Source organism: Lycium barbarum, chromosome 4 (assembly GCF_019175385.1).
Source record: "Lycium barbarum isolate Lr01 chromosome 4, ASM1917538v2, whole genome shotgun sequence".
Lineage (NCBI taxonomy): Eukaryota > Viridiplantae > Streptophyta > Magnoliopsida > Solanales > Solanaceae > Lycium > Lycium barbarum.
This window is the reverse complement of record NC_083340.1, coordinates 113705612-113719427: the sequence shown is the minus strand read 5'-3', so window position 1 is coordinate 113719427 and position 13816 is coordinate 113705612. Positions and strand designations below refer to the sequence as shown.

The following is a 13816-nucleotide window of genomic DNA, read 5'->3' as shown; positions in this document are numbered from 1 at the left end:
GTAAGCGGTCTTAGTTTTATATTTGGTGACATGTGTTTCATCACTTGGTTTTGTGGGACAGCTGGCTTCACTTCCTTTTACCTCCTGAACCCCCGTCTCTATTCCTTTTTCTGTGAGTTTTCATCTGGGTTCATAAGGTTTGAACCAATCTCTCTTCCTCTCTTCACTTTTCAGAACATACTCATATTTTTTCTGATTTACAGTTTATACAGTGGTTAATTTTTAAGGTACTTTTTGTTGTTCCACTCTATTTTTTTCCTTGTTCTGATTGATATATATATTTCGAATTGTTTTTGCAGGTCTTTTTTTTGGGTTAAAATTTGAGTGCGGTGATTTGATGTTGGTCGTTGCTGTTGAATATTAAAAAATCCTCACCCTTTCAAACTACGAGCTCTTTTCGTTAGTATTTTCTGCAACCTTCTTCTTTTTTTGCACTTTCTTTGTAGGTAATTCAGTTTTCCGATTTTATGTTTGTTTGATATTCTCTTTGGGTATCGTTGTTCTTTTTTTGTTCTTATTGTGTAGATTCTTGTTTATTCTCTACATGCATGTCAGAAAATTTGTGTGATTTTCCCATTCCATGTTTGGAAGTAGACATCTAGGTGCATTAACTACAAATCAATTTTCATTTCCTCAATGAAACTGAATACCCTATTCCCTATTCATTAGCAAGGCATATTGCTTCTTTCAGCTAGTGGTAAAGTTTTTGATGATATGCCTGACCAGAATTATATAAAGAGTTTGTGCAAGTGTCATGTTCTGAATTTCAGTAACTCTGCTTCAAAAGCTAAACATTGCATCAACAGTATTTTCGAGATTGAAGTCTTGTCTTATTTCCTTTTCTGGTTAACCTAAATTAATCAATATCATAGGTGAGGGTGATGAGGGTATTAAAGGAAAGAGAATACAAAACACTTTGTACAAATTAACTATACTTGAATCATTGCTAGGGTTCTTTGATAAAATAAATGTCCTAATTTCTCTGGATAAGACCTTAAATGCAGATCGAATAGCATCATACAAAGGCAATCACTATACATGAAAGTGTAAATGGATGAAGGGTAAGTAAAGGTTAACGATTTCAAGGAAAACTTTATTAACAAAAGCTCCACTTTAATAAGAGAAATAATGAAGGCGGGAAGCCTCGAGCATTCAACAAAAGTCGATCAATTCGACTTTATGAAATCTATTCAAGCATGAGGTGAAGAATGTTAGTTATGATCTAATTTGATTGTACAAAACATCTATTAACAAATCTCCTGGGAAATCGATTCATAAATAAGTACTATTATTTTTCTTCTGTTACTATATTTTAAGTTATTACCAAGTATAGTACCAACATGCCAACTTATATTGCTCCTTCTTGTTTTCTTATCTGGAGAAATATCGTTGACTGAAGGAACTGGTCTTTTGAGAGTTTCCACTCGCTCCATTACTAAATGTGTAAGAGAGACACAAAAAAGTCTTGCATCATCTAGCATATCATCGGGGTATCATTCGAGGTCTTAGAAGAAATTCACAATCATGGAATAAAGTTATGCTGAGTCCGGCGCCAAAATTGCATGTTTTTGTAGCCTGAAGACCAAAATAGCATGCTAAAATTTTTCTATACCCAAATGGGTTTTTCGTTATATGTGCAACGAAATGTGAAAAATATTAACGTCTTCCGTAAAAAAAAAAATGCATTTCGCCATCATTATAACGAAATGGTGTTGAATCTTTATTATGTTATTTACTACATTTTGCCTAAAGCCCAACAAAATGTTGTTGATTTATTTTATTATTTTTCTACATTTCTCCTGCATTTACCCGAATGGTCTCTGTTGGTTAGTTTCCTTTGCGTTATGTGACTGCATTTCCAGAATTTTAAATTGCTCTCAGGGAGTAATGTATTCTGTGGATCTTGTCTTCTGTTTATTTATGGTGAAGGTATATTAATTAAAAATTGTCATCATTAATTGAAATGCTTACCACTGGCCATACATCGTCTTTGTAATTGAGATTTGCAACTGTTGATCTTGAGTTACATGCAAAATAAACTACATCAAATTGAAGCCAAGTACTGTTGGGACGAAACAAGCAATAACCAAATTGCACGATGAGGTAACAACGGAAGAAATACCCAAGTCGAAACTTCCCACACTATTTGAACCAAGAGAAGACAATAAACACTAGCACAAACGGAAATCCGGGCAGCAGCTATACCAACAATAAAATAGCAAAGCAAGCAAAAATAAATCAAATGGAAGAGACACCAAATTTACGTGGTAAAACCTCTTCAAGGTGAAGAGGAAACATCCACGGGACCTCCGGCCCACAAAAGATCCACTATAAACAACAAGAGTTACAACAATGTTTTTCAAATGGCTACAACAACAAAGCCAAGCACAGAGCAACACTACATAAAAGATAACACCAAAACTAGCGAAGAAATGAGAGAAATCACCCCAAAAACGAGCTACTGTTCGTACTCTAAAACTAGAGCTACAGACCACAAAATCCTATCTCCACCGTTGAAATCGAAGAAACAGATGTTGAGAACTCCCAGTTCAGATTTCAGCACGATCCAACGGTTAACGAATCGGAATATGCAATTTAAAGCAGACTGTTGTAGGAGAAAATTTCTGGACGAAAATCTGCTTTCTCTCTCACATTTTTCTCTCTATATGGCTGCTATGAATTCACTCTTGTGTTCTCAAAATAAGACCTAAGTTTATCCTATATATAGAAGAAATTTTGGGCAAAATTGGCCTGGTCCAAATTGGATTGGGTTTTATTAATCCAATTTCACATAGGAAGGGAAAATCAGAAGAAATTTTGGGCAAAATTGGCCTGATCCAAATTGGATTGGGTTTTATTAATCCAATTCCACATAGGAAGGGAAAATAAAAAACCTAACAAATACAATACTTTGAGCAGCTTGAAAATTTTGAATAGAGAAAACTTCCATGCAGATATTATTATGAACCATGGTGGAATAACCCAACAGACACTTAAGCTATCTTGTTCGTGCTCCTGTCTATAAAAAAAGAAAGAGTCTATCTTCTTCTTTCTTTTCAAATTCTAATACACTTAAGCAACCTCTTTTATTAAATGAAGGGAACTGTCCTTTTTGATTTAGTATTGTTAGAATCAACTAAATAAAAACAATTAACTAAGTGCACAAAGGTATGGATCATCCCACAGTGACTATACATCCCCGCCCAAGAGAGTATGATGTGTTAATACTCCAGCAGCAGCATCGATCCCAAGCTGTGTGGCATGGGAAGTTGATTGGACATGATGCGTGTTTAACTATACGCCGTGCGAATTTTGAATTCTGGAATAACCTGAGGCAGCACCCTTTGCATCATTGCGTCCTTAATTACTTTGAGAGATGTGGATTTAGGGGAGTTTTAGAGGTAAGTGATGTGCAATATGATGAAGCTGCACTGATTGAGAGATGGCGTCTAGAGCCGCATAATTTTCATATGCGCACTGGAGAAGTACCATCACATTGCAAGATGTCGAGGTCTTATATGGCATTGTCGTAGATGGTGATCCATTGGTGCAGGTTGGTGTTAGACAAATAAGCAAATCAAGGTGGCGGGAGTTGATGGGTGCCCGAAGACCTTGATTTGCTTATTTGTCTAACACCAACCTGCACCAATGGATCACCATCTATAGGAATTCCATATAAGACCTCGACATCCTGCAATGTGATGGTACATCTCCAGTTCGCATACGAAAAGTATGCGTCTCTAGACGCCATCTCTCAATAAGTGCAGTGATGATTCCTTCATCATATTACACATCGTCTACCTCTAAAACTCCCGTAAATCCACATCTCTCAAAGTATTAAGGACGCGATGATGCAAAGGGTGCTGCCTCGGGTTATTCCAAAATTCAAAATTCACATGGCGTATAGTTAAATACACGTCCTGTCCAGTCAACTTCCCATGCCGCACAGCCTGGGATCGATGCTGTTGCTGGAGTATTAATACATCATACTGTTTTGGACCGGGATGTACAGTCAAGTAACTATGGGATAATCCATACCTTTAACATTGTGCACTTAGTTATTTTTTTTGTTTTTAGTTAGTTGATTCTAACAATACGAAATCAAAAAGGACATTTCCCTTAATTAAATAAAAAAAGTAGCTTAAGTGTATTAGAATTTGAAAAGAAAGAAGAAGATAGACTCTTTCTTCTTTTATAGACGAGAGCACGAACAAGGTAGCTTAAGTGTCCGGTTGGGTTATTCCACCATGGTTCATAATAATATTTGCATCGAAGTTTTCTCTATTCAAAATTTTCAAGCTGCTCAAAGTATTGTACTTAGCTTCAATTTGATGTAGTTTATTTTGCATGTAACTCAAGATCAACAGTTGCAAATCTCAACTACAAAGACAATGTATGGCCACTGGTAAGCATTTCAATACCACCATCAAGTCATGGCATTAATGGCATTAACAACATTAATGATGACAATTTTTAATTAATATTTCTTCACCATAAATAAACAGAAGAAAAGATCCACAGAATACATTACTCCCTGGGAGCAATTTAGAATTCTAGAAATGCAGTCACATAACGCAAAGGAAACTAACCAACAGAGACCATTCGGGTAAATGCAGGCGAAATGTAGAAAAATAGTAAAATAAAGATTCAGCAACATTTCGTTGGGCTTAGGCGAAATGTAGTAAGTAATAAAATAAAGATTCAGCACCATTTCGTTATAATGATGGCGAAATGCCTTTTTTTTTTTTGACAGAAGACGTTAATGTTTTTCGCATTTCGTTGCACGTGTAGCGAAAAGCCCATTTAGGAATAGAAAAAATTTGGCATGCTATTTTGGGCTTCAGGCTACAAAAACGTGCCATTTTGACGCCGGACTCAAAGTTATGCTCGGTAGCATAAGGAAGGGTTGATTATGATAATATGTTTAGAACAATGTTAGTAAAGATAATGAACTTATCACTTCATATCTTTTATCTATTGTGGCATTAAATGCCCTATTCGTGGAATCTCTAGCTGGAGTAGGCTGGTTATGCTCAAATACAAGTTCAGTTTACAATATTGGTGATACAAGAAACTGGTAAAACAAAAAGAACCAATGAAATGATTAAGCATTAGTTGTATTTAATCCCACCAAATAGCTGAAGCTTAGCCTTCGTTTTTCTCTGGCATCAATTGATATCCGTATATTGTTGTTGGACTGGCTGAATAAATTTCCAGCATTCAGATCAAGGGATCTGTGAGATAGTTATGCATGTCATAGACATTTAAGATGTACATTTATGTTATGAAAATGTTCATGAGACAATTCAAAAAATTCCTTGCCTTGCACAACAAATTTCTTCAAATAGAAGATTTTGATGATTTTAAAGTTTGAACTTCTTTTTATCTTGACAAAGGTAACAACAACAACAACAACATATACAGGGGTGACTTGAATTTGCACATGAGATTCATTTCGAAATCATATTCTTGATCTCAAGATTCACCATTTTCTTGCAGCAAGAAAATGCCTGGTTCACTTGTTTATTGGGAACAAGCAACGAAAATTTTTGCAGCATGGGAAAGTATAAATTTCCTGATTAATCTTGATGAGTAACCAAAAAACACTTCGAACATAGCTGTAAAGTATAGTTTATTTGAAGTATGATAATTGCAACCATGATGACACTAAGCCAACTGTGCAGTAATAATTCCACTAGCTGCCTATAACATTTCTTTTCTTGACGAGGTCCTTTCGTGTATAAATCCCCTGTAACGACAAGAGCTTTGATGAATGCTGGAAGACCAAAAAGAAATGCAAGCTTAGGTGCAAGTGTGTTTGGACTATTTGACACAAAAACGAACCCCACACGTGTAGGTAGTACATTAATACTAGAGATAAGTGACTATAAACTAAGGACATCAGACCGACAATTATATCTAATCCACCACTAATAAGGTAAAATCCAACAAAACCATTTCTTATTCTAATTACATTAAATCGCAAGGGATATTATAACATGCTTTCCATTTACAGTTCCTTTTAGCAAACTACAACTATTTCTTGCATATTGCAGCTTCCATTCTAAAATTGTTCACTTATCATTCCCTGTCTTGATATGTAGTGTCCAGAAAGCATATTATGCGCATTCATGTAACTCATTTTTCTTCAAATTATTAACTTCATTTTCCTTCCTTAGCTAAATAGATCTACCTACAAATTACCCAATTTTACGTACTACATTCTAGCCGTTGATCTTAACTTATACTCCCTCTGCTTTAATTTGTTTATCTTACTTCTCTTTTTGGTCTGTTTAAAAAAGAATGTCATTATCGTACATGCCATATTTAAGACGACAAGATTCAAAAGAAAATTTTGGTACATTACACACATCTTTAGTTTAAGACCACGAGATTAAAAAAAACTACTTAATTTTCTTAAAACTCCGTGATATACTACTTTATTAGCTTCTTTTCTTTTACATTGTTTGTCGATATAAGTGTTAAGGTATAATGTATTTTTCCTTTTTTTCAGGTATGAGAATGATCAAGATGTCCTAATATTTTTTTTTTAGTTGAAACAGTATGTTTTGCTTTTATAGGACATGCCGCTTATGTTGAAGATTTTGGCCAAAATGAAATACCAGAAGCATTATTCACTAGTATCCACCACATGTAACTTTCCTCTTCAATTCTTTCAGTGTACCGCTTCATGTTGAACAATTTACCACTCTTTTTTGGTATATATTTGCACATAAATTGAGAAAACATGTCAAATCAACTGCGGACAACCTTCTCAAAGATGGTAAGAGATTTCCGTAATTCCTACGATCTTAAGGGGAGTTGGCCACTAAACCAAGTCTTGCTGGAAAATTTTCCATGACAATTTTACTTGTTTACTAGCTTATTAGAAAAATATAATTCGAGAGTATTTGTGTGCCTTTTTCATGTAATTTCTAACTGATTAGAAATTTTAAAAAATTGTTGAGAATCAATCACTGAAAATGTTCAGATTTCCATTAAAAAAAAAAAAAGAGGATATTTCATAATGCTCTTCTACTATCCATATTTCACCTTGCATATTCATGTTACATAGATGATTGGTGTTTGCTTGTCTTTTGAAGGTGCTATAGAAGTTCTCCTATGACTATCTGTTCATTTCATTATGTTGCTTGTTCTGGTATAACAAGATCGACTATTGAGCTGGCACTGTAGCAAATATTCAAAAGGAAAAAATGGGTCAAATTGTGCTTTAAGAGACACATTGGGTATTGCATCAATAATACATGGTTGTAATAGTTCCCTCTGGTTTACTAGATAGTGATAGCGCGTGGGTGAATGTTTTTGTGTCTCTGGTGCAAATATTGTACTATCCTATTATTCATATGATGTATCGAACAACCTATTGGTTGTAATAGTCTATTTTCGTATATCTATAGATAGAATACTATCCTATCGGCGCAGGAATACTTTGTAAATAGACAAGCACAATGTAAAACATGTCGGGCCCGTGTATCGTACGGAGAGCCCTCATCTAGTATAGATAGACATAGACATTTATCTTCCACCACTATAACTCAACTCAATAGGAAAAATGAATTTTAAAATTCAACTAAAACATTGAAGAAAGAGTAATATATACTAGTAATTACTAAAGAGAAAAACAAAATCACAAATTATTAAAGCTAAAGCTTAAAAATGTGATTTTACATACAAGATCAAGTGTAACATCATTGTGACAAAAAGACAACCAAATAAAATTACATAAAATGAGAAAACTGGCTTACTAATCTGTTACACTTGAGATGATTTTGGAAACTAAGTTAATCCGTTACAACATGGGATGATTTTGGGAACTAAGTAGCCGTGGACGTGTTAAGCTTAAAACCAAACAAATTGTTTTTGAAAGCCGAGGGCCTTGTCCTCAAAACCAAGTAACCAATTACTTGGTTTGGCTCTATTTTATATATAGATGATAATGAAATAGAAATCTCAAAGTATCCATGATATTTTTCATCTCTCTGGTATACTTCGTAATTTCCCATATTCCAATGAGAAGAAAGTGTTCCTAGACAATTCTGAATTCAGTTATTAGGGAGATGTACAAAGTTAGTTAGATTTACAAACAACTGTAGAAGGCAAATATAAGAGCACATACAAACAAATTTATCTGGCAAAAGAATTGTGAAAGAGTAATGCATGCAGCAAAATTAAGGAAATAATGAGCTTGTCGTTTTCTTCTAAGTTCCTACTGACCCTCCCTTCACCATGCCTGAAAGAGACACATAATGTGATTATAAGATTGGGTACTTTTATATGAATCCATTAGCTATAGTTCATCCAATGTGAAAGAATTAAAGTTGATGGAAAACTAATAAGTTTGTCATGTTAGTAGAAGTCGCCTCTTCGTTAAACTAAATTCTTTGTTTTGGCAATATGTAGTGGTTACGATTAATTAAATGAACTATTAAAAAAGAAATGGGACATCAATAACTCTAACTCCATCATTTCGTAAAAACACTCAACTCAACCGAGCAGGCATCCTCCCACTTACTCCTTGCTTGCTCCTTTATAAGAAGAGTTGGAATTTGTTCATCCCCTGCAATTTAAAATCACAATGTTATTGAACTACTACTAATGAATAAGTAATAAAGTGGCAAAAAATTTAATAACCAGGCAAAACGTACATAGTTACAGGGGCGGATTTACCTTATGCCGAGGGGTGTCACGTGACACTGCTTCGTCAATTTCTTTTTTTACTAAATATGTATTTGTATAAATCAAAACGCAGAACAAAACTAAGGTAAGTAGAATAAATGACACTGCTTGACACGAGGAGCTACATAGCTCACTTGGTGGTCAGCACATAAGTCCTCAGATAGAGGACGCGAGGTCGAACCCCTGTGGCTTTATCTTGCGTTTAAATTTCGTTCTCCTTATCTACAAACAATTACATATGTACAACTTCGAACCACTAACCTCTTGGAGATATAAAAAAGTAAAATTTACTTGGCATAGCTTACATTATTACCTATTTATAGAACATAACTAAACTTTACAATAATAATATTTAGTAGCTAAAATATAACATATTTACTTCCTATAACTATCACATTTTTACCACTCATCTGATAACTTTCCACACCCCTAAATTTAAGCAAAAAAAAAAACGTCCCTCTCTTCTATCCCCCTAAATACACGCCATTATGCTCAACATCCCTTAATTTTCTCCAATTTCAAATCAGTTTTACAATAGTTCAACTTCCTTGTTTATCTCTAATTAACTACTCATTAATTTCACTCATAATTCAAATCTAATTCCCAAAAAAAGTAAGATTCTATACTGATTTTTACGTTTCACCGTGTATTTAACCTATATTTTCGTTTTTTTTTTCTTTTTCCGTTTGAATCAGCAATGCAACTCTAAATAATTGATTATCACTGTTTGTTCTTGGTTGTTTTTTGTTAGATTTAAGTGAAATGGCTAAGAAAGCTTCTACTCCGATGAGGACATTTTCAATTCCTAATGTTTTGGATTGATATTTTAATAGCTGTTTTTCATGTATATTTTAATTGTATTTTGATTATCATGTTCAATATTACTTATTCTAGTTTCTGTTGACTATATTTCAGATATATTTTTCATATATTTTGATTATATTTAGAAAAAAATCAGAAAAATAAAAAAGTTGCAGTGAAAAAATTTGTTACCTCAATTATGAACTCAATTATGACTATATTTTAATTGTATTTTGATTATTATGTTCAATATTACTTATTCTGGTTTCTGTTGTTCAAATATATATTCGTCGTTTAAAACGAGCTCTGTTCACTAGTTTGATATTGTTATTTTTCAAAGTTTTTTGATGAACTAGTTTTTGAACTTTTTTTTTTTTTTGGTTAAAAATATGAATGTACTTTTTGAATTCAATTTTTTTTGAATTTGTTAGCTGTTTGAATGAGATATGAGATCAGATATGGAATGGGAGGATATTTGCGTGAATTAGGAAACATTAAAAACTGATTTTAATTTAAATTGGAATAGATTTTGTTTCCATAAATATAGCACTTTCAATTTTCTCAGCGTGTGTATTTCCGTTATATTTATCCTATATTTAAGTCGACGCGTTTACTAGCTAAATATAGGTCCTCCAGCTACGAATTGTAAATGTAGAATATGTATTTATAGGTTGTTAGAAGGAGCTAAAAGATAGATGTTTGTGAAAATTTTACGTGTTGAGGCAATGACACAAAGGACAATTACATCATATCTAATTATGGCATAGCTAAGGCAACGACGCGAAAGACAATTGCACCCCTTTAAGTGTCTGCCAAACAGACCATCCCAACATACAGGGAAACTAAATCTCTTCAGTGAGCTAAACAAATCAAATCTTCAATCCACTACAAAGCTTTAGTAGAGAATGTGGTATCTCCAAAATGAATACTCAAATCGCCAATGTTTTTACATTAAGGTTGTCAATCATAGACATTAAAGTCCAATCTGATTCAGACTCGCCAATTTCAGGCTTGTACGGGAGACTCCAAACTGAACTTAAGAACTTGGGATGAGAATCTGTTAAAGCATTTGCACAGCTTCCACTGAGGCGACTCTTGATTTAAAGAAGGGACAAAGTACGGAAGCAGCCATCCGGGTGAAAATATTGACAACTAGATGACTACATAAAATCAAAAGATATATTGTAGCCAAAATGTATATTATACACTATATATACAAGTTTTATACAATTATTATATACTCTTATATACACTTTTCATACAATAACATACATATTATATACATTTATATCAGTACCCACCGTAGCACTGTAACCCTTCCCAGTATAATTTGGGTATAATAAACATATAATTAAGGTATGCTCAGTGTATATTGTATACACACTACTTATGCACATAGTATACTAATATTATTTACACATTATACATGTTTTGGGGATATATTTTGCAGGATCACCGTTGAAAAATGGGATAGATACCATTAAAAATGCTGCATGTGTATACACAATCGCAAGAGCAACTATCAACCCAGAAATTTTGTATATAGAGTTGTTGCTATTTGTTTTGGCCATTTATGATGACACAACTACATGACCCAAACAGAGAAGCAAACTTGACAACTACAATTTTGTGGAAAACTGAGTGAGTACAAATTAATGAAAGCCCCATTTAATATTATTAGTGGAAAAGTATCTGGTCACCTTAAATCTGATCCTATAAATACCCACCTACGTAACTAAACTGCCCATAATGCATAAAACAGAACATAGAAACAAAAATGGATTTATTGGGATCACCACTGGCATTGTGTTGCGTCTTTTTGTTGTTCCTAACTGGAAGCTTGGCACAAAATGTTATACAGGAAGTTGGGCCGATTTGTTGGGTGGTCTCGATGGCGGGTTGTGAATTGATTGGGAGGACCGCTGGTAAAGCCTTTTTTGGTTATGCGAGATATATCAAGAGATAGAGATGGTAAAGGGTATATTTCGGTGGGCTACAACTTGGAGATAGAATGAGCTTAAGGTATATTTCGGATCCAATAGTTCAAAGCTTGGCCATTTCTTTTGCTTATAATCACACCATATCCTTTTACCTTTTTTTTTTTTTTTTTTTTTAAGGAAAAGAAGCATCAGTTGGATTTGTTTTAATGTAATTTATCAGTAAGGATGGACTGATATTGCTACTGCGTGGGTTGAGAACGATTACTTTGGGCCAAACAGACAAACGGTTTCTTTGGCTTAATTAAAAAAGCGTCAGTTGGATCCTTGTAACAAGCTTTAACAGTTCCTTTTGAAGATATGTTAAGGACGTGATTCTGGTATATATTTGTCCATCCTTGTTGATCAATAATTGTCAATTGTACACTATTTTGATAATCATCAAAACTTCATAAGATCTTTGTGAAGTTGAGAAGATATTCGAGTCAATTCCTACTCAAAAGATGAAAGAAATAAAAAGAAACTTTTTTTCTTTGTTGGTTTTCGAGTGTGATTGAGATTTAGATCCTTTCTAGAAAAGGATTAGACCTAGTAGTATAAATACATGTGTCACGACCCGACTAGGGGCCGTGACGAGTACCCGATACTTGTACCGAGCACCCCTTACCTATCATTTTACCTGTACCTCTTAGCAAGCCGTATGAACAGTGCCATATTTTTTTTATTTTTTTTTTCAAACTGAACATTAACATTAGCAGCGTCATTATGAACATAGACTAGTAAGCTTCGCTATTACTTCATACAGCAGCATTAAGATGCCAAAATACCACATATTTAACTATACATAACTGACTGTGCATATCTGTCTACGAGCCTCTAGACATAGTACACTTATACATAGGAAGGGCCGAGTACTGTCGTGCCCGAAAATACATACACAAAATAGTACCACGGAAGTGAGGCTCCGGAACAACTAGAGCGCTGTCAAGTGCGGCTGGTATAGCTCCTAAGGATCAAGTCCACCTGTATGCTGACCTGCGCGGCATGAAACGCAGCGTCCACAAGAAGGGACGTCAGTACGAATAATGTACCGAGTATGTAAGGCATGGAAGATAATACAAGCAGTAACATAGAGTACGATTAATAATATCATGGAATCATAGGACATATAATGAGGCAAGGAGGTAACCTGTACATATGAAGGCCCCTTTTTGGGCGGCTATCATGCATGGCTTGTCTTTCCTTTTTAAAAACGTTTTCCCTCCATAAACGTAGAAAATAGAACTTATATTATGTCGTATCTTATCGTATCATATCCTATCATGCACTACCGTATCTTATCGTGGCGTGTCAGGTCGTGTCCTATCGTATCTTATCATGGCATATCGTATCGTGTAATATCATGTCTTATTACAGCATGTCATATCGTGTTATATCATGTCAATGTCATAGCATAGCGTGTCATAGCATAACTCGTCATATCCTGGCATAGCTTATCATATCATAGCATAGCTTGTCGTAGTATGTCATGTTATGGCATATCATAGCATATCATGTCATAGCATAGCTTGTCGTATCCTAGCATAGCTTATCATAGCATAGCGTATCATAGCGTATCATATCATAGCATAGCATGTCATAGCATATCGTATCATAGCATGTCTGGTCATGACATGGTAGGTCATATCATAGCGCCGAACAATGTCGGCTCACCCACATAGCGCCGATATGCACCGGCTCACCCATATATCCCGCGTCCGGGCACCCCGCGTCCGGGATGATAAGCCAGCTGATCAGGTGGCAGTGAAACATATTTCCCTTCCCATTCCCCCATGTATCCTTTCCCCCCAGCCCAGGTTCATATGCATAGCTTGCATATATGTACTTTGTATGCATATACACATCTTATATACGTACACATATTTTATATACATATACATGTTTTATATATATATATATATATATATATATATCATATAAGCACACAAGGGAGCCCAAGGAAAAATCATGTAGCCATCGGAGTGACGTAAGGTCGGTGACCTCCGATTACATTACGGAATACTCGTGATCGCTTTTGTCTCACCTCGAAGAGACGAATATTTTAAGGTGAGATGGTCAACGGAGAATAGTATTAAAGTAAATGTAGAATGAAATCGTGGGCGTCATAGATGACAGTTCATAGGCTTGGGAGTCTTTAGAAAGTAAAGTCATAGCTAGGGGATATAAATAAGATTCAAGAATTAGTTTATCACTTTCGTATTCACATAGAATACTTAGCTCAGGAATCTTAGTCATAGAATCGTTCCGGTAGTACTTATCATAGGCATATCCTCTTGTCTAACATCATTGTCATCATTATCATCATGGAAGTCTCCTCGTTA

At 34.7% G+C, this 13816-nt stretch overlaps 1 long non-coding RNA gene across 1 annotated transcript; it reads left to right on the top strand.

Annotated features, from left to right (window-relative positions):
* The first annotated feature begins 332 nt into the window (after window positions 1-332).
* Window positions 333-7431, top strand: LOC132636246 (uncharacterized). The gene is made up of 3 exons (XR_009581116.1): window positions 333-399; window positions 6555-6654; window positions 7104-7431. It is a non-coding gene; the product is annotated as an uncharacterized LOC132636246 (long non-coding RNA).
* Window positions 7432-13816: the final 6385 nt, after the last annotated feature.